Source organism: Pinus tabuliformis, chromosome 7, assembly GCF_031772625.1.
Source record: "Pinus tabuliformis cultivar Carrire ecotype Pingquan chromosome 7, CPIR1, whole genome shotgun sequence".
In the NCBI taxonomy this organism is placed as follows: domain Eukaryota; kingdom Viridiplantae; phylum Streptophyta; class Pinopsida; order Pinales; family Pinaceae; genus Pinus; species Pinus tabuliformis.
Genome location: NC_142293.1, coordinates 391,045,193 through 391,067,307, shown reverse-complemented (window position 1 = coordinate 391,067,307; position 22,115 = coordinate 391,045,193).

Here is a 22,115-nt window from a genome sequence, read left to right as displayed (position 1 = left end):
CCTTTCAGTAATGTGCTTTGGAGTTCTATCTTTCAAAAATAATTTGGTTTTTATGGATGTGGGGCCCTTAGTCCATGTGATTCAATTTGCTTGAACAAGAGGAGCTTCAGATATATGCTTGGGTAATGGTAATATGGTCATTCTGGGAGGGTATCATTTTTTCATATTCTTTTCTCTCTATTTCCATCCATTTAATACCTTGGCTTCCAAATAGTTTCACTTCTATTTATAATAATGAGGCTATTTAAAGTGAAAACTTTCTTATTTGGATTACTCTTGAGATGCTTTGTGGAAATTTTATTGTTGGCTATTTCATTATGAAACTATCCTTGCAGTTTAGCATTTTTATAATATCCTTGGTATCATATTTTGTTGGAATAAATATTAATGAATGAGTAATCCAGCACGAAATAAACCAACATATATCTCCATTGTCAGGACAATCATATATAGCAGGAAATCTTGCATGGATATTGAAATATTGTTTTGTTTTGCAAGGGAGCGACAATACAACAATTGATTTGCTTGCATGGGGACATGCAAGATGATCAGCATGGGGGGATGTTAGGCCTCTGTTTTGTCTTGTTTTATATCCATTTTTATTCGGAAATCCCTCGTGATTTTGTTTATATTGTATGGTTATTGTCGACATTTCGTGCATTCTTAGAAACAATAAAGTAAATATTTATTATGTAACACATCTCCCTTGTTTTAACAAGATTTGACATTTAAGCCATTATTAATGATGGTTTTTGTGTTTGCAGGTTTAAACATGGTCAATTACCTTCTTACCTATATGAAAACGGACCTTGATCATGCGCTCACCTCTCTGTACTGTAAATTAGGTTCCTGCACCACACATCGAATTCCTGCACCAATTCAGTTTTTATAGCATTCCTGCACCAATTTGGGACTTTCATATATTGACACATTTATGGGAAAATATGGAAAAGGTTTTTGTTCAAAAAAAAATTTCAACACTTCCACATGAGTCATGATACACCCAGGTTGTATGGATTTATATTTAGGAAATAATTAATGTTTCAGCCCCGAATTCATAGCAGTTTCCAAACTGTTGATTTCCTCCTCGATTTTCATGCTGATTATAGTGAATCTTAAAATTCTGAAACATGGGTTTTTTTCCCAGCATAGGAAATTAAGTACTACATGGGCCGTTTTCCAAAATTTGTAATGGTTAACAAGATATGAAGTGTTCTTTTGAGGCAATTTCTTAAAAATACCAATTTTTTCCAGAATTCCATAATATGCCCAGATTTGGAAAATTCATATCAAATCTACATTCTTTCAATGGGGCAATGGTTGTACTGATATTCTATTGATGAGAATTAGTTTGGATTCAATCCCCATATTGTTTGCAAAGGAATGTCTTGTCTAAAGCCAAATTTGTCATGTAAAAATATTATAAAAGAAACAAGTTATGCTAGAAAGGAGAGGAGAAAACTAGTTATTGTACTTCCATGATGTAGGTTCAAGTTTAGGGGCGCCTTCCCCCTTCCCTATGATTAGTTGGAGGCTGGATTCAAAACTTTGATGTATATTTGCAGCAAACATTCAAGTTAGTCTTAAGAGTTATGCTAGTTTATCAATTTCTGAGTTTAAGTCTTATGTGAATGAGTTGTTTGTGTATTTGATTTCCCAAATTTCATAAAGGGTTGTGTATTTGATTTCAAAAATTTCATAAAGGGAAAGGTGTTGGTTGGCTAGGGCCCAGCCAACCCAGCTCATTCTCCCTCTATCTATAAGGTGTGTTATATATATATTTTTTATGTAGGTTCAGAGCAAGAAGTATTTCATTTTATTAAGCTAACAGATCTATGATGTCTTCATAAATTGTGTGCTACTCAGATCCAAGGTTTGATAGTGTGGGTGTGTTCATCTATTTAAGATTACTATAGTATTTCTTTCCTTTGATGCATTTCATGAACTCCTTTCTGCAAAGGTGTGTTTCAAGTGTGTTTTAATCCTACAAGTGTGAGTTGTTTCGGCAAGAGTGTTTATTCCTGCAAGGCAATTTATTTCCTTTACGCAAGTGTGTTTCATTTCTGAGTACAAGTTTGCAAGTATTCTTGGCAAGCAAGTTTGACTTAGGATTGATTCGTTAGTTATATTTCCCTGAGTTTGAATGAAACCTTGTTCACCTTGCAAAGATCTATAACTATGTCTACTTCCCTGTGGGAATAGCCTAGTTGAAGACTAGAATCCATTGTGGGACCCTTTGAACTAAAACCTCCATTTGAGAAAGGCACAGATCTGGTTTATATGGTGACAGTCATCTAAAAGAGAAGGGATGCTTTGATTCTTAGATTAGATATTCATGCTTACATGAAGAAGATTTCTATTGCAATAGAGATTTCCTTTGATTCCTGAAGTGCTTTTGCTTTTGAATGAATAATAGAGGAGTCTTGTGATTATGTGTGATTTATTCTCTTCTCTTATTTACTTTGCAATCAATTCATAGTTAGCACCCTTTGCATTTCATGCAAATGGTTTGTAAGCTTGGTACATCAATATTGGTTCTCTAGTACAGGAATATCTGTCTCGGTAGAGGAATCGATACCCTGGTACGGGAATAGTGCACTTGGGTACAGGAACCCAGAATCCTAGTATTAAGTAAGGTTACTCGGTGTGGGAACCAAGTATACTTCTGGTACTATAAATTCGTTTTAGTACAGGAATATCGTTCTAGCATAGGTACTCTGTTCCAATGCAGGAACGTTGTTACCGTACAGGAATGCAAATTCAGTCTAGGAAGGAAAATTTGTAATAGAGACAAATGTACCTAAATTTCTAATTATTTCTTTGTCTCTTAACACACCAATACCCAGTCACAAAATATTTTCTTTCTTTCCTTTATTTACCATAATTCTTGTTGCTGATTCAAGTTCCTTTCATTAAGTTCTAGTGTAGGGATGAGACTCATTTCGTTACAAGCACATGGTTGTTGTAGTAGATGAATGAGATATCTTTAGTAAAGGACTCAAATTTATAAGTATAATAGAAGATCATCCCTTATGTTCTTTTTAAAGCACCGGATTCTTGATTACAAGAACATATTTCATTTTCCAACATTAATTTCAGATTGATTGCAAGGCATGCTTTAATTTTTCTTTCAAAGTTTGTGAAAAGTATTTTTCTTGAGTGAATCCAGTTTCTAGAATGGTATGGTGTCATTGTATTAACTAGTGCAGGTTGTTGAAGTCCTTCTCTGGCATTTCCAGTGTTGCGCCTCTAAGTTTACGAACTCCCGGATTGACAATTAAATGTTAGGTTGTTTATTACACACTAGGCCAATGGCTTTACCGTGATCCAAAGTCAAGTTCAGGGACCGTTAGGCCATGTGCTCTATCATTAAGAGATCCACCTCACTCCACTTTGAATCCATTCGGTAATCCAGCTCAACCAAAACATGAGAACCCCATCACACCATGGTTATCCAGAAATCGCAAGGCTAGGCTGAAAACACTGTTACACTTGGAAAAATCCATTCCATTACAACAAAATAACCACATGCAATACCATACATGGCAAATCTACAAGGAAAATACACATGAAAATTGATACCTGCAAAGAATATTGTTGTAGCTGCTTGATCTTGCCTTTCCCTGATTGATCTTTGCTTCCTCTTGCCTTCTTTGCCTTTCTTGATCCAATGCCAAAATGCTCCAAGAAAACTCTAAGTGTCCAAGACTGAGAGAGAGAATAATGATAGAGCCCCAAAACTAAACTAACAAAAAGTTACCAATTGGTCCTCATAAGCCTTTTTTTGAATGAGGCCTCTATTTTCTTCATTTTCCATTATTTTTCTTCATTTTCCTCCTCACATGAAACCTGTGACCTTTCACCTCCTTTTTCTCCTAATTTCCATTGTTTTCATAAATAAATGTGCCAAAAATTCCATTTTGCCCAACATTCATCTAGGAATAAGTGTCCCATCAACCGTGGTTATTATTTTTGTTTTATTAACTTTTATTACATGGAATTTTCACTAGGGCTATTACAGAACCCTCCCCTTTGGGGGACACTAGCCTTAGTGTTCAACCACACCTATACCTCAGCAAAACCACTAAAAAAAAACATACTTCCCATGGAGCTTTATAACATAGCTCATGATGGTATTTACATCCATATACATATGTACATTTACTAAACATCATCAAAACATGTACTAAAACATATACCAAGACATGTACCAAAACATCATACCAAAACTTATTTTCCTCAACCAGCAAACAAGGAAGGATACATAGCCTACATCTGATATGTCATCTCCCATGTAGCTTCATCGGGCCCAAAGTGATTCCATTGCACCTTAACTTTCTTGATTGCTTGGTTTCGGAGCATGAACACCTTTTTCTACAATATACATTGAGGCTCTGGCTAGAATTCTCCATCTGGTTCCACCTATAATACAAACTGGTTAATCACATGATCAACATATTTAACATACTGATTAAGCAATGGCACATGGAAAACATCATGGAATTTCACTGTCGAAGGAAATTCAAGTCGATAGGCTACTGGCCCAACCCTCTCGATGATACTGAAGGGTCCACAAAACCATCGTGCTAGCTTGGCACATAATCTAATCTGTAAGGAGCTCTTCTTTGGTCTGATGTGCGAGTACACCTGTTCCCCTACCTGGAACTCCTTGAAAAACCTATTTTGATCTACATAGCTATTTTGTCTATCATGTGTTTCCTTTATATTATTCTTGATTACATGCATTTAATGCTCCATGTCTACCAACATATTTGGTCCAATAAGTACCCTGTTCACTGGATCACTCCAGCTGATGGGAGTATTACAACTTCATCCATATAATGCCTCGAAAGGACTCATCCTCAATGACTCTTGATAACCATTGTTGTATGTGAACTCAACCAAGGGAGCATACTCCTCTTACTTCTGTTATTGATGCATCACATACATCCTCAACATGTCCTCCAATATCTTGTTGACCCTCTCTGTCTATCCATCAGTTAGTGGATGATAAGATGTAGTAAAGGCCAACTCTGTGCCCAAACCTACAAACAACACCTTCCAAAACTTGGAAGTGAACTTTGCATCCTTGTTTGACATAATTTTCTTTGGAACACCATGAAATCTTACCACATCTCTGATGAATACCTATGCTACATCGCTAGCTAAGAATGTAGACTTCACTAGAATGAAGTGTGCAACCTTTTTCAACCTATCCATAATAACCATGATGGAATCATGTTGTCTCACTGTTGGGTGTGGTTTTTTACCTATTTTTTGCACATTCTTTCTACATTTTTGACCTTTCTGTCCTCCAGGCCCATGAATTTACATGATCAAATTCCCTGTTTTCTTACCTTTTTAACCTATTCTACTGTCATGTTACTTTGCTGTATTTTACCGAATAATACGAGGCTTTATTCCTTTTTGTGGCTAACTAGGAGAGTATTGAAGAAGTATTTTGGGAAGAAGTATTCCTTTTTGATGCCACGACATCCTGAACCACCATTCACTTGATGTTGTTACGCTGAAGCTAGAAAATGTGGGTACTATTCCACATAACAGTTGTCGGCAATAGGGATTGTTTATTTTTAAAACAACAAGAACCAAGCAGTTGCAATCGTAGTTGATGTATATTTGTATTTAGCAATAGGTTGTAACTACTTTTATTTTTTATCATCATAAGAATCATGAGATTCTCATGACTGATCTGTTTCTAATTTTGGGATGTAATAACTATAAAGGAACTCGATTTTTCATGTACAAGGACACGGCATATAGAAAATCTTGTTACTCTGCTTCTGTAATTCTGAGTTTATTTTTAATATCAATCAGAACAGTGATGCTGTTACTGTTCTTCAACTGATTCGTTAATCACTTTTGTGTTATTCCTGCGCCTAGCTGAGGAGGAAGGGCCCTCCTCTTTGGTAGGGATTGCAGTGATAGAGGTAGTGTACATTCTAGTTTAGTCAATTGATTTATGGTTTCTCGTTGTTGCTATACAAATCGTGGGTTACATTCACTGTTGTTTCCATTTATATTATGTTGTTACACTGAGTTAATCAACAGAATGGTAGTAACCAGCTGGAGTAGATATTAGTTCCTGTGTGGCGCGCCCTTGCTTTGATAGCTATGAAGTGTGATTTAATTTTGTAGAGTGTTTTTATGTCTACATGCATGGTTTGATTCAGCAATTTAGATCAATGACATCCTTTACTGTTTTCTACATTTTCTTATTCTTGGCTAGAGTGTATCGACATAAACAGTGTGAACTCCATTGAAACATCAAGACCTACCCTGGGTTGACAATTAAATGTTGCAGTCTCAGTCAATTAAGATTGATTAAAACAACACTACACACATTGTCCTCGGAAATCATGTGATAAATTCCATGGAAATGACCTCCCATTTCCACTCTGGAATCGCAATCGGTTGTAGTAGTCCACCTGGATGCTTACACTCTATTTTCACACTCTGACAATCAAAACACCTGCATCCCTCTTCAGGTTTGGTCAATAATAAAATCTCTTCACTGTTGTTAGTGTCTTTTGATAACCCGAGTCACCCGAATATGGTTTCACATTAAACTCTCTCAAGATCACCTTCTTGAGCTCACTACTTTATGGCACATATATCATGTCTCTAAATCTAACCAATCTGTCTATCATAATACAATAGTCCACATCCTGTGCACATGTACCTATACCTGTACCACTACATGTACCTATACCAGTACTCTGATGCAACTTGTGCACAATCTCCATATACCTGACATCTTGCTAACTTTCATGCAAGATCCTATCTTGTAAGTATATCTCATAGGAGCTCATAATTGCGAAGTGATTTACTTGTACCCACTTGCTAAGAGAATATGTGACCCTACTCTCCTTCCCTTTTATGTACATGATCTCGAAGTCAAACTCATTGATTATGGCCAATCATCTAGCTTGCCAAGCATTCAGATTCGGTTGGTCAAAAAAATATCTCAACCCAATATGATCACTCATCAATACAAACTTACTGCCAAGAAGATAGTGCCTCGACATCTTCAATGCATGTATCACTGTTGTTAACTCCAAATCATGTGTTGGGTAGTTCTACTCGTGCTCGTTTAGTTTTCATGACTCATAGCATACCACCTGTCCATCTTGCATAAGGACTCCATCAAGTCCTCTCTTGCAAGCATCTATGCACACTACAAGCTCTTTATTTGGATCTGCAATCTGTAGCACTAGTGCATGTGTCAACAACTGTTTAAGCTACTCAAAACTAGCCTCACACTCCTCCATGCATTCAAACTTCTTACCTTTCCTCTGCAATGATGTGATAAGATAAGAAATCTGTGAGAAGTTCCTGATGAACCTCCTATAATATCATGCCAACCCCATGAAATATCTCACCTCATCCACATTATTAGGATCCACCCACTCCATGATGGCCCTTATCTTTTCTGGATCTACTGCAATTCCCTCCTTGGAAACAACATGTACCAAGTAGTGTACCTCAATCTGAAAGAAACTACACTTTGCTGAGCTTAGAATACAACTAATGCTCTCTCAACAACCTCAACATTGCAACTAAATTCTTAGCATGCGCTTCTTCATTCTAGAATATACCAATATGTCATCAATGAACACAATAACAAACTTATCCAAATATGGGCGCAACACACTATTCATCAAGCACATAAATGCAACTGGAACATTAATCAAACTGAATGGAACTACAATAAACTCATAATGCCCATACCTGGTGTAGAAATTTGTCTTGTAAATGTCCTCCTCTTTGATGTGTACCTGGTGATATCCTGGGATGCTACACAACACTTTTTCACTATCCCTGTACCCCCAATCCATGATCCTGGAGTACCTCTACAGTGAACTAGACATGCTTTCCCATCATGAAGAAGCTCCCAGTATGTCCCTCTTCATGAGCAGAATAGTTTCCCTTTGCATAATTTCCCAAGAATCTTCCTTTTATCCTAGTTTACAAGACAAGCACTACTAACCAGTTTCCCCCTCACGCCGATTTGCAGAGATTAAAACTATCCCTCACGTCGTATGGAGCGACTAAGCCCTTTTCCAGTCGTGTCAATCCTCTTTTGGAAGGTTTTTTAAATATGGAGCTGAAGCTTCCATGTCTAGAAGCTTCATAACGGAAGTTTGGTAGATGGTTGCGCCGGATGGAGCTGAGGAAGTTAGTTTGGGCTCCTTTCCCATATTAGGATGGAACAAACTCAAGAGATAAGACCTTCTCCCATGATGAGAGGAACCACCTCCCATCCATCCAAGCTATATAAACCTCTCTTTTTCCCAAGAAAAATCTAGTTGGAGTTTTTAGTTTTTGGAGTGAGTTTGAATGATCAGCAAGTCATCTATAGCTTGTAGCTTTCTAGTGTATGTTTGAGGGAGAATAGTGTGTTTTTGGTTTGGTTTGAGACTAGAGGTAAGAGGCCTTAAAAATTCCATTGTTGGGGCTATCCATGAAGTGTTAGCAGAAGTGTGGGAACCTAGATACATCGGAGGAGACCAGCAACATCAAGGCACCAGTTGTAATCTCTTTCTGATTTATATAAATGAAACTTTTGAATGTTTTCCTACATGAAGTGTCATTTTACATCTTTATGGCTTAATGTTCCTTGACCTATTAAGTAGGCTAAATACAATATTGTATGCTATCACGTTTGTTGTTGTTGTTGTTTGCTTGTTTCAGGTATTCGAAGGAAGGAAACAGAAGATAGTTGGAGTGAGGAAGAAGGATCATCACCAAGTGGAATAGCGTTCTAAGAGGTAGGCCCTCTTAATTGATTCTAGCTTAAGGAGATTTTCATAGATTGTTTGTTTGTGGCTAGACCCACTCTCTCGGGTTAGAGGAATTTTTTGTGTCCGCACTGAGAATTTACCTACACCATAAATTGGCGACCATATTGGGGAGCCAATCCTTCTGTTTGATTGATTGTCATTTTATGGTTTTGTGTGAAATTTTCTAGTATCACCACTTCCCTTTAGCGTTCTCTACTTTGCTTGGTTTACTGCTCTAAGCTTGAAATTTACAGTGGCAAGTCTAGTCTTAGCCATTGAAATTTTGTACTTTTTTCCTTAAATCTATAGTCAATGCATTTACTTTTCTTCTAGTCACATCGATCAGCATGAGTTTCTCAAAAAAAGTCGCGTCGACCCCCTTCTAGTGCTTGTTGTCAATTAGGAAGTCGGGCTTATTCTTGTAGGTGAAGATCAAGGTTTACCCTAGATCATAGTGAGTGTTTCTTGCCCTTCAGATTTATGTCTCTTAGCTTGTTTTGATTGTGTTCTCCCTGACTGGAAAGCTCTTTTAGCTTGGTTTGTATGCTTGTCTGATTTGCATTTTCTTCACTTGTTTTCTTGAGTTCTTGGATGGTTTATAACCCTAGGGCATCTAGGTCATCATCCATTCACTTGTTTGTGTGCTCAGAAAGTCAAGTCGATAGTCGAAGTTGCTCCTTGCATTTCGTTTGATTAGTCCTTTTGTTGCTTTGATTTCCATTTAACAAGTTTGAAAAGTTTTGTTTGTTGCTTGAGTGTCTCTTTTCGGGCATAGATCACATTGCTCATCTTGTTATTGGTTGGATTTTTTCTTCACTGGTTTGAAAGGAATTCTCTTTTGTGCTTTATGTTTTCTTGTGATTGATTGTATTGGAAATGTTTCATTGAAGTGAGAAGTGTTTGTGAAATATTAATTCCGTCATTTCACTGAAAAATACATAACTCTAGTTTTCTGAATCAATATGTTACGTTAGTTAGCATCATTGAAGGCTAGAGTTGCATCGTCACTTACATTGGAAAAGAAATAAATTCTCTTTACTAGTGAAAGGGCTACTTGAAGTGCATTTGATAGGAAAGTTAGGAATTGGAAAGAGTTTTTTCATTATTTTGTTTTCAAAAGTGAAATAGTGAAGAATTCATTTTGCTTTCAATTGCTTGTTTTGTTGCATTTGAGTGTGTTTTCTACTCTCATTAATGTAGACAATTCATCGAATTGAAAGGAACTTGTCTCATTTAGCTACATATAGGTGTTTCTTGAGTCACATTAATAAGGCCTGAAAACGGAGACATAATTTCAAGATAAACTCTAAAATGTACTCAATTAACCTAAGTCACATTTGAAATCTAACGATCACATTTTAGAAGGTCTAAGCTAGAGACGTGTCCCAACGTCTTAAAACCTAGCAGTTGTCATTCGCTTCGACACTAGATAACACTAATACAGACTTGTGCTCGCTATACCATTGAGTATATAAAGGGAGACCCCACTAGGTTGCAATCCTTTATCCATAGGAAGTCGAGTATGCTGCCTTGTAAACGTGATACACCGAACAAAGCATTCGGGGAGATTGCCTGCCTATACTTCTCGGTTCACCGAGAGGTATTCTACAGTTCACGATTACATGGTAATCCTTTTTGCCTAGATCATTCTGAGTAGTCATTTTGATATTTTTGACTCCCTAAATATAAAATATCACCCGAGCACTTGTCCTTTCAAGATCGTTTCAAACCAAAAGTGATAGAGTCACCTTTGCTTCTTTCTCGACTCTTAAAACATGAAAGAGCACCAGTTTGTTTTTGTGTCTTAAAAAATTGTTTCTCACGGTCTTATAACATCCATGTTAGTCTTTTTTAGACCACATCTTGAGTATGCCTTTAAATACATTTTAAAGCCCTTGAAATCAATCTATTTTCTAGTTATTTGAGACAAAATCATCATGGCTGAACCAAGTGGTTCGCCTAGTTCCTCTTCCTCTCCCCCGTCTGAAAGATTGTATGAGGAGCCTTTTCCTGACTTGCCACAGTCACTTGACGACTAAGGTGTTTAGCTTAGAATTATTTTGATTATTCAACCTTTGTCATCTCGACCTCCCCCTTCAGATACTGGGTCACTTTCTGAAATTAGTCCAGAATCTCCGGATAATCCTATCGAGACTCCTGAGATTTTGCCGACTTCTGAAGGTCAGCTTGGACTGGTTGTTTATCCTCTGAATCCTTTGCTCGATCCTATTGTGATATCACTGTAGCATCCATACAGTATGTACGATCAACCAGGTATTCCTTTGGAATTATCCCCTCAAACATCTTCGATAGTTCATCGTCATCTGTTTTCACCCATGGAATCAGAAGGCGAAATCCCAGTCTCCTCTTCGGGTCACTCAGAGGTTTCCACTCCACGCACAGTCAAGGAGCAGGAATATCCTTTTCCTCCTAAAGGTTTCCCTTACACGGGAAGCATTCCGACCAATGTTCATCTTGAGTTACCGCGTAATTATGTGACTTTAGCTCAGTTGGTTTTCGGCATGCCTACTGCCTCTGTCAACATGATTTCGGTCAAGTCTGATCCTTGGGTCATTCCTTCACAGGATCTTGTTGATTCGTGGGGCGAGGTAATGTCGTTGAGTCCCACCGAAATTGATTACGTGGAAATTGTTTCCGCTTCACCTTCAGTATCCTCTGATCATCCTATTTCGAGTTCATCCCTCGACGTGTTTTCTCATTCCTCGTGGCTTGGTTCTAGCCCAGCGGTCATGTCCATGTGTCTTGAGAAGTTCTCTTCTCCACCGACTATTGACATGTCAGTTTTTCCTAACATTGTCAAGATCTTTCAACTAAGGGCACCTTTATCTCTTCATAGATTCAGGTTTTTACTCCCTCCCTGAGTTTTTACCGATTGCCCATTATTGTAATGGGGTTGCCATCTTCTAACTCGTAACCCTCCCTCGCCCAGGGGGCATGGGGGCACAACCTTATATGAGTTCTACTGTATTATTTGGCTAAGTCGATGCTTACTCATCGTGTGAATAGTAAAACTCTAGTTTTCCTCTATGTTGATTGATCACCCGAGTCTGGTAATGGATTCTCTCAACAAGTACTATGTGTTACAGATCCATTTGGGCACATCACTCCCATCATCTAGATCAGTGATTTAGGGCTCATCAAACCCTAATTTCAGTTGCTACATGCCCTAAACAAGTCACCCTTTTGAATGCCTCCTTCCCAAACAGTTTCATGGCCTGAAGACACCCTGAAATAACCTCTAGAGGGACCAGCATAGGTAGGTCCATGCAAGGGTGCTCTGCAGAGCACTTATGCCCACTTTGACCTGCACGACGAGATTAAGCGAGAAAATTTCAGTTGATGTATGTAAGCCTCAAGGTACTAGAAGGGTGTTTCTAAGTCAACTTCTTGGATAATGTGTTGATGTCGACAAGAAGTGACTCGTCGCAGGAGGGCCTTGATGTATCCCACATCAATGACACGAAACGAGTGTAATGATTTTGGAGACCGAATTTGACTGAAGACACAAGGTTCAGGAATGGCGGTCATAAAAATGAAGTTTTATGGTATTTCAAAGGATGAATTTTAACTAGATGACTTCTCTTGAACATGTCGGCAACACTGAAATGAATTGGTAGAATTGACCCAAAATAAAGTGATGGATGGTATGATAGACCAACAGTATGATAACCATCAAGTTGATAACCCAACCCAAGTAGTCACAGTGATGAAGTGAAAGTGTCATGTTCCAGAGCGACCTACTACCATAAAGTGGTTTCCCCTTTTTCCCATTTTCCCCAGTTATTTCTGACCAATACCTCTTTATTTTTATCAAGCTTGAGGAGGATAACATATGCTTGTTGTATAATTCCACCCTTCAGGGGAATCCATCACTATGTGATGTTTTAACGAGTCTAGCGAAGGTGAAAATAAATCTTGTCTAGATGGAAAAGTTTGTCGCTATTTGATGTTTTAATGAGTTTAATGACAAACATAACTCGGTCCTTTTCATGTTTAGAGAGTTTGAAAAGGGACAAAAAGAAAACTACACAAGTTCTTTTTCGTAAATTTGTCTCTCGATTCCGAAAAAGTGTAAAAAAATACAAGAGAGAACCTATTGATCATGTTCAATCAACATATTCCTTTTTTGAAAGTAATCTATCTCAGTTCGGAAGAGGGTTAAACTTATACTGAGTAGATGTCATTTCCAATCTGTTAATGAGCTGAAAAGGAAAAGTGCTCGATAATCTTTTCATATTTCAAGAGTCTGAAAAGAGCTTAAAGAGAACTCCACTTTGAGGAACGAGTGGTGTCTAGGATAGCAACTGGTTCCGGTGATGTTGGAACTTCTCAAAACATGTTGATTTATGTGAAGAGGCTGGCTAATAAGATCATTCATTGCAACTGTGCCTCAATAAGAAGCCAATTCAACAAGGGGGCAACCAAGCAACCATTGCTTTGAATGAAACTTCTGATGAGAAACCGATTGATAAGCGTCACAAAGTTCGATATCCATGCAAACTTTGTACAGGAGACCATTTTCTTCGAAATTGTCCTGATATTCCTCAAATCTTAGAAGAATGGCCTTCTCATTCACATCGTCCTGTGTCATCAACTTTTGGAGATCATGCTAGAGATCATGTTGGTGACACACCATCAACTAGTGGTAGTAAAGTTCATGGAAAGAAGGGTAAAATTAAGTTTCCCTATAGTTTATGTGAAGGGAATCACCCCATTAACCTTTGTCCCTATCTGGATGAAGCCAAACATGTGTTGGATAATCGTCCCGCTTCACTTCAGTGACTTCCATCTAGTTACAGGAGAATATCCCTTAATCCTTCACTAGTTGATAAAGTGACTGACCCAAATCAACCATTGGTCAAAACCACTCTTTCTAAATGTGAATCCCATGAGTTTGTACCTGACCAATCACAGGTCAAGGAAACAGTTGACCAAATTTCACCTTCAATAATCATACCTTTCTCGAAGAGAGTGAATATGATACCAATCAGGTTCTTTTTGTTTCTTAAGATTCCAATGAGCTTGGGGGAAATCCTCTTGTTCCATCAAGACAGGAGGAAAATCCTCCTGCTCTCGTAACTCAAGGGGTTAATTCTCCCGTTCTTATGGTACCCCCTCCAAGTAGTCTGGTCACTTCCTTTGATTAGAATCGACTATCAAGATCTCGTCTTCCTTCTTATGTGCCTTTCCAGATCATAGTACAAGTTTATAATATGATTGTATCTGGCACTATTATAGATGAAGGTGCATCTGTGATTATCCTTTCCTCCACTACTTAGCAAGTGCTCGGTTCACCGCCACTTGTGCATATTACCCAAAATCTGTTGGCTTTTAACAGAGGAACCAATCAACCATTAGGGATCCTTCCTTAGTTTCCTATTACTTTGGGAGGAAAAATTGTTATCTCAATGTGATGGTAGTACCAGTCCCTTTAGATTACAATTTACTTCTTGGGCGTGACTATGTTTATGACATGGGATATATTGTTTCAACACTCTTTCGAGTGATGTGTTTCCCACATTAAGGCATAATTGTCACCGTTTACCAGCTTTCATTTCCCGGTCCAAATATGGCTTCTAGTCAACCATCTTCCCTAAATGGTCCTTTTGTGCCAATGGTATCATCCCTGCCATGGTTAATTATGTGGCAACCCGTTCCATGTCTACATCAACTTACGATCAATTCAGTGATGTTGTACATTATGTACTGGGGGCATTGGAACCAGATCTCTCTAATGGATTCCTTGCTATGGATCCCTTCCAGAGCATTGTTCTCCCATCTAATGAGAACCTCTTGGAAGTCATGACCTCATATGGGTCATGATCAAAGGAATATGAGGATAGTTCCTGGTCTTGCATCAACCTCGTTAAAAAATGAAATAAGGCATATGAGGATAGTTCTTTTACTGTGTCAACCTCACTAAAGAATGAAACAGGTCCCATAAGCATAGTTCCTTGTCTTGGGTCAAGCTCATTAAAAAATGAAACATGGAATCTGAGCAGAGTTCCTTGTCTTGTGTCAAGCTCGTTAAAAAATGAAACAAGGAATATGAGGATAGTTCCTGGTCTTGTGTCAACCTCGTTAAAAAATGAAACAAAGGGTATGAGGATAGTTCCTTGTCTTGTGTCAACCTCGTTAAAAAATGAAACAAAGGATATGAGGATAGTTCCTTGTCTTGTGTCAACCTCGTTAAAAAATGAAACAAGGAATCAGAGCACAGTTCCTTGTCTTGTGTCAAGCTCGTTAAAAAATGAAACAAGGAATCAGAGCATAGTTCCTTGTCTTGTGTCAAGCTCGTTAAAAAATGAAACAAGGAATTAGATAAGAGTTCCTTGTCTTGTGTCAAGCTCGTTAAAAAATGAAACAAGGAATCTAAGCAAAGTTCCTTGTCTTGTGTCAGGTTCATTAAAAAATGAAACAAGGTCCCCTGGAGAAAAGTTCCAATTCGAGTCTTTGATTAGATCTTGTAAAATCCTAGTCGATTCTTTCACTTGATCTTGTAAATGAACCTTCATTCCATACACCTGATAGCCACGAGTAGTCTACTTAGGTGAATGAAATGAAGCTTGGGGGGAATGCACCTAGAATCGAGTCATCATGCTGGGGGCATGTAAACCAATTCCAAGCATAGTTTTTCATTTCAAGCTTGTGTAAACATGAAACTGAATCCAAGCATAGTTTTTTCATTTCAAGCCTGTGTAAACATGAAACTGAATCCAAGCATAGTTCCATATGGTTCAAGCTTGTATAAAAATGAACCCATTTCCATTTTAACCCTCGTGATTTCCATTCTACTAGCCTCTTCCATTAGATGAGCCTTGGTTTTTTCTCCTTCCATCGTCACCATATGCTTGGCCGATCATACACTTTCACTTGGTTGTTTTACCATTTTTGAGAAATAGTTGCAATCAATGGTCTTATTAGCCATCCTCTTCACATAAATCAACATGTTTAGAGAAGTTCCAACATCACCAGAACCAGTTGCCATCCTAGACACCACTCATTCCTCAAAGTGGAGTTCTATTTAATAACTTTTCAGACTCTTGAAATATTAAAATCTTGCCAAGTGCTTGTCCTTTTTAGCTCGTTAACGTATTGGAAATGACATCTACTCAGTATAAGTTTAACCCTTTTCCGACTGAGATAGATTACTTACGAAAAAGGAATACATTGATTGAACATGATCAATAGATTCTCTCTTGCATTATTTTATGTTTTTTCAAACTTGAGAGACAAATTATGAAAAAGAACTTGTGGAGTTTTCTTTTTGTCCCTTTTCAAACTCTCTAAACATGAAAAGGACCGATTTATCTTTGTCGTTAAACTCGTTAAAACATCAAATAGCGACAAACTTGTCCATCTAGACAAGACTGAGTTTCACCTTTGATACACTGATTAAAACATCACATAGCAATGGATTCACCCGAAGGGTGGAATTATACAACAAGCATATGTTATTCTCCTCAAGCTTGATAAAAATAAAGAGGTATTGGTCAACATTGATTGGGGAAAATGGGAAAAAGGGGAAAACCACTTTATGGTAGCAGGTCGCTCTTGAACATGACACTTTCACTTCATCACTATGACTACTTGGGTTGGGTTATCAGCTTAATGGTTATCATATCGTTGGTATATCATACCATCCATCACTTTATTTTGGGTCAATGCTACCAATTCATGTCAGTGTCGCCGACATGTTCAAGAGAAGTCATCTAGTTAAAATTCATCCATTACAATACCACTAAACTTCATTTTCATGACCGCCATTCCTGAACATTGTGTCATCAGTCAAATTCCGTCTCCAAAATCATTACACTCGTTTCGTGTCGTTGATGTGGGATACATCAAGGCCCTCCTACAACGATTCACTTCTTGTCGACATCAACACATTATCCAAGAAGTTGACTTTGAAACACCCTTCCAGTACCTTGAGGCTTGCGTACATCAATGGGAAGTTTCTCGCTTCCGATGATAGGTTGACATCACTGGCCTTCGACCGAAAGACTTTGTATGGTGTTTGACATCAAATCATCCATTCACACCATGCAGAATGTACTGCAGTACCTTGAGGATCATTATCATTATCAGTGATTTCTCTTGCGTCTGTTAACAACTTACATCATTGGCTAGTAATCAGACGGTGTCTTCCCATGTTCAACTTCAGATCACATATTCACATGGTTAGACTCATACGTGATTGAACGACTTAACGAGATAGAAGACCCTGGATCTACTTTCATCCATTCGGGCTACGATTTCAGGAGTACTAAATCATATGTACAATGGCCTTACACTGATGGTCATCCATTTATGGGTCTATATCTTTAGACAACTGTCTATGTACATGTAATGAAATTTTATATGCTGAGCATGGGTATGCCTTCCCTCAGCGATTCATGAAAAAATCAAAATATCATGATTATGTATCATAATTGATGCAAGTCACCCTCCACTTCGAAACCTCCTCATCACATCGTAAAGCATTTCATTCGACATTTACATTTTTTGATTTCATGCTTTAGGGGGTAGCTGTTACAGACCCATTTGGGCATATCACTCCCATCATCCAGGTCAATGTTTTAGGGCTCATCAAACCCTAATTTTAGTTGCTACATGCCCTAAACAAGTCACCCTTTTGAATGCCTCCTTCCCAGACAGTTTCATGACTTGAAGACATCCTGAAATGATCTCTAAAGGGACCAGCGTAGGTAGGCCCATGTAAGGGTGCGCTGCAAAGCATTTGAGTCCATGTCAGGGTGCTCTGTAGAGTACTTAGGCCCTCTTTCACCTGCTCTGGGTGAGATTGAGCGAAATTCACATAGGGTTTGGGGAACATTATTATCTCTTGGAGTCTTCTAGAAGTTTCCCTCACTTATCAACTCCTATGAGCTCGAAAATGGATGAGGAATGAGTTAAGATGCATCCTATCCTCTCATCCATTCCTCCAAGGAAATAATTCTAAGTATGGAAGGCCATTCAAAACCCCAATTTATGACATAACCTCCTTCATCTTCCTATAAATCAAGCACTCATCTAAGTGATCAAGGAGCTAGACTATCTTGAATTGTAAGGAGATAATGTTGCTATGAGAATTGACTTTGAGACCAATATTGTTATGCTACAAGTTTGTCATGCTTTTGATGTGATGTGGATGGGATCAAAACTGGAGGAGTGACTTCGAATTAGACTTGATGGTTGTAATTCCTTCTTCTATTCAATAAAGTATTTGAACCTTTTTCCCATATGCTTATCTTGTTATATGATGCTTATATGTATGAATGTATCTAATTCCATTTACTTGTATTCAATAGATCTCTTGATTTGATCAGTTCTTTGTCTTCTGTTAGTGTTTACAGGTACTTCTCAAGCGTGTTAAGTACAGGAAGGAGTGACAACATCGATACAAAGGAGACAAGAGGAAAGTGGAACTACAAGTAGGTCTTCTCATCTTCTTTGTCTTATCTATTTCTTATAAGAAAAGGCTAAAGTGCTTTAAAATGTTGTTCTAGATATGGCTACTCATCTAGGGAATCAGTATTTATCTGTAGATACCAAATTCTCCAAAACACTATGCTTAGGGCATCTTGCATGGTTACTTTTGTAAAATAGTGTGTTATTCATTTTTGTACAGTGTGGTTTGGTGCATTATTTTGCAAACAACTTTCTTGCTTATTATGTTTTTGCCTGCTTTGCAGATGTCGGTGTCTCCTCACATCGGTTTCGCTGATGGTGCTTGTCGTAGTACCCAGAATCTCTCATCCGCGACATGGGCCATTTATGACCCCCATGGTGAGTTGATTTATCTTCAAGGTATTTGTCTAGGTCGAACAACTAATAACATTGTTGAGTATAGCGCAGTTATCAAATTGTTGTCAGAAGCTATCGCTCTTGGCATCCAGGAATTGGTTGTCAACCTTGATTCATAGCTTGTTGTTCTTCAACTTAACGGGAAATATTCCATCAGAAACCCTCAGATATTGAGAATGTATCTATGTATTCATCTACTAGAGATAAATTTTGATTACATCACATATCATCATATTCCTAGACACATGAATACATTAACAGATGCATTAGTTAATTATGTGTTGGATAGACATTTGCGAAACATGTAAAATCTCAAAATACAAAACATTTGTACCATAGTAAGCAAGGAAGTACAACATATATATGTGTGTGTGTGTGTGTGTGTGTGTCGGTAATGTTTGTCATACATCAAAACCCCAAAAAATAATATGTGTGTTCAAAATACATCCGTGGATCACAGGCCTCAAAAATGTGGAATGCTAGACCTATGCACTAAATAGAATGATGCTCATGGTAGCATGTAACTACTCAGACTACACGAGTCAACAGTCAACGGATCCGATCAGATACCCCCACCGTATGCTTATGATACTAGTGTGGGACATCACCCATCCGGGTATACTCTGGGATCCCATGGGTCAATCCCACGAGATTCCGTGTGATCTCCTCTTCATCATCACTTCCCTCCTAATAAGAAGTGACCTCGAACTTCCAAGAAAATTCCTTGGAAATCGGGGACATCCCGGCATGGCGTTTTGGTCCAACATCTGCATTTATAATATCAAAATGTCATGAACACATATATCTTAAAAACAATAAAAACATCAAAAATTAAAATTGTTTATTTTTTAATTCCATCATCATAATCCTCCCCCTCTGGGAGCGGCATATTCGGATCACCGCGGAAGTCGGTACCTTTGTAAGTCCAATCCTCCACTACAATCAGTTATCGTCATAGCCACGAGAAAAAGGCAGGCTTATAGGACATCTCTTGGCCCCCGGTAATCCTGGCCATTAACGCACTCCAACGGACCATCAGTGGGTCTCGTTGCATCGGTGGTTACACCTTAGCTAGTTGGTAGTGAAACATTGGAACTCGCTCTAGGAAGAAGGTCACTAGCACAAACCCATAGAAAAAATGCTTTAGGTTTCCCGCCTTAGCTTTTGATAGCTAGCGCTTCATGTTGACTTTCATAGCTTCTGTCCAGTTGAAAATAGTGGATTTCGTACAGTCGATAGGATACTGAAAAATTCGACTTGTTGGGCTCATGTTGTGCCTAGGTCCCAACCACTTTGTTGATGGTCACCAGCAACACTCTCAGCACAAGATCCCAAACAGTCATAATCTCGATCTTGCCACTTTTTGATTTGAGTGCTTCTAGGAAATGTTCTACAAGTAGCATGGTCACACTTTCCCCAATCAACCTTGACCCATATAGATTGACTGGCTCCCCTCTCCGGGACAGTCCTGTGATGAAATAAATGTCTGAAGTTTCCAACTCCAACTCTTGGTCACCGATCATGAAAATTTCTTGATTCACGTCCCAGAGACTGATCAAATACCGTAGCAATTTGGGCTGACCCCGTAGACCTGGTGTAAGGAATAATTTGAGCCCGTAGTTCCTCAAAGCATCCAAGCAATTTGGGTCAGCCATTGCTTGGGTGTCAATATCCTCATGCTCGCATTCCTTCCAATCCACCATTTTTCACAATTTTTTCCTTGCAAAAACCATATAATCAAGTCAATAAACATCTTTGGCCAGAGAAATTTGGATTCAAATGGACAAATTGAGAAAAAACATGAAAAAAAAATTTCATGGTGTCAACGCGGTTGACAGTTTTAGCAACCCCTGATCGGCGTGATTCCGTGCCCGGAAATTACGCCGACCGAGGGCAATTTTTTTTTTGACAAAACCTCCTCATGAAATCCAAAAAATGGTTAAACATAGGTGAAATAAGTATGAAAATGGAGCTTAAGGTCTAGGCTCTTACTTGAAACTGTCGGCTCGGCGAATGACCTCCTGAATCTCTCGAAATATCCTCCAGAAAAATTAGGTCACGAGTTGGTAAAAAGCTTTTCACACAAAAAAATAATTACTTTTTCCTCTTTTTATTCATTTTTTCATGAAATATTAGGGTTTTAAAGTATTTTTGACCTATTTTGCCTCAGAAACTGGATAATGCATTTACCTTTTTGTGTAGCGACAAGTGATGGATTATCGATGATGGTACTGGAGTCACGTTTTAGCTCTTTTCTCGACTCGTAAAACTCAAATGAAAAGATCGCCAAGTATTTTTCCCTTTTTGACTCATAAAAGAGAATAAAAATGGGGGGTCTAATTTCAAGCTCTTTTCCGACTCTTTAAACATGAAAAGATTATCGAGCTCTTGTCGTTTTGAACTCGTTGAAGGTTGTGAAATGCGTTCACCCAGTATACGTTTACCCATTTTTCGGGTTGGGATGGACTATTTATGAAAAAGGTACTCCTTGACTATAATGGTCAAGTGGTTATCTCAAGTATCATTTTCTACCTTTTCAGGCTCGAGAGACACAAATGTACAAAAAGGGCCCATGTGGATTTTTCTTTTCCGTGTCTTCTTCAAACTCTCTAAACATGAAAAAGATACCAAGTTACAACTTTGTTGGACTCGTTAAAACATTAACTGACATTCGATTTGTCACCATGATGATCATGAGCTTGTCCTTTCTAGGGCTCATTAAACTTACTAGGTCAAATTCATCTGAAGGATGAACTTGCAATGCAAGAACATGTTATCCCCTTCAAGCTTGTGATAAAAAATAATTGGGGTACCTACCAGAAATGGTGGGGGAAAATTTGGAAATTCTATCAGTTGTGTCAGCAGCTCACTCTTGAACATGACACTTTCTATTTCATGTCGAGTTGGGATATCCTCCTTTTCATCATTGACCTTCCTGGGCTGAGCCATTCATTTTTTCCTTCCATTTGATCTCTACCACATCATGATGACCATCGATCCTATGGATCCAAAAGTTGCCAAACTCCGGAATTGTGTCACTGATATGTTCAAGAGTTAGTCCTTCTACAATTACACTTACTCTTGATTCTTTGTATCATCTGAAATCATTTGCATCCCTTTGTCTCATGTCAACGATGTGGGATACATCATGGCCCTCCTTCGACATGGATGCTTCATGTCGACTTCAGCTCATTATCCAAGAAGTTGATTGAGAGACTCCCTTCCAATACCTTAGAGCTTGCATGCCCTAATGGCAAGTTCTTCACACTTGATGACTAAGTTCACATCATTGACTTTCGATTGGGTGATTTCATGGGTGTTCGACATTTGTTCCTTTATTCACATTCCATGAAATGTGTTGCTGGTACCTTGAGAGCCATTGTCATTATTGGTGGTTTCTCTCGCGCTTGTTAACAGTTCACATCATTGACCAGTAATCAAGCGATTTTCTAGCATGTTCAACTTCAACACATTCATTCACATGTT